Source organism: Desmodus rotundus, chromosome 8 (assembly GCF_022682495.2).
Source record: "Desmodus rotundus isolate HL8 chromosome 8, HLdesRot8A.1, whole genome shotgun sequence".
NCBI classification, from domain to species: Eukaryota; Metazoa; Chordata; class Mammalia; order Chiroptera; family Phyllostomidae; genus Desmodus; species Desmodus rotundus.
Genome location: NC_071394.1, coordinates 42,362,236 through 42,362,892, shown reverse-complemented (window position 1 = coordinate 42,362,892; position 657 = coordinate 42,362,236).

The window sequence follows — 657 nt, the reverse complement described above, 5'->3', positions numbered from 1 at the left end:
GAGTGTTTACGTTACGGGGTCGAGTTGCTTGTCCTTGTTTCCGTGAGCATCCATGACTTCTGTATTTTAAAGTTGTGGTTTTTTTAATGCACATTTTCATTAACAGATCTATGTGAAACTGTATTTTCATAAATGAAAATTATAAAACAAATGTGAGGGCTTGGGGTATATAGTAACCTCAATTTTGCTGGGAACCTAAAATTGCTTCTAAAAATAGTCAATTTTTTAAAAAAATGTCAAATGCCCCAAAATTTGCACTGGACGTGAAAGTTTTTAGTTGAGTTGCAATGTCAAGTGCAGATGCCTAAACTGACAAGTACCTATCAAGAAAGAAATAGCACATCATATAGTATTTTAAGGAAAAGTGTTAAACTGCTTTTTTTTTTTCCTGCATTCAAAATTTTACATAACAGGAAGAGTTTCCTGAAGGAAAGTGTAAAAGTTCAGCATCTGGTTACCATAGGCTCCAACAATCATGCTTCTTGGTATTTCTCCAAAAGAACTGAAAACTCATGTCCCCATGAAAACCTGCCCATGAATGTTTATAGTAACTTTGTTCAAAATTGGCAAAACTTAGAAGCAACCAGGACGTCCTTTAGTACATGCAAGCACAAATTGTGGTACATCCATTCAACGGAATAGCATTCAGTGCTATAA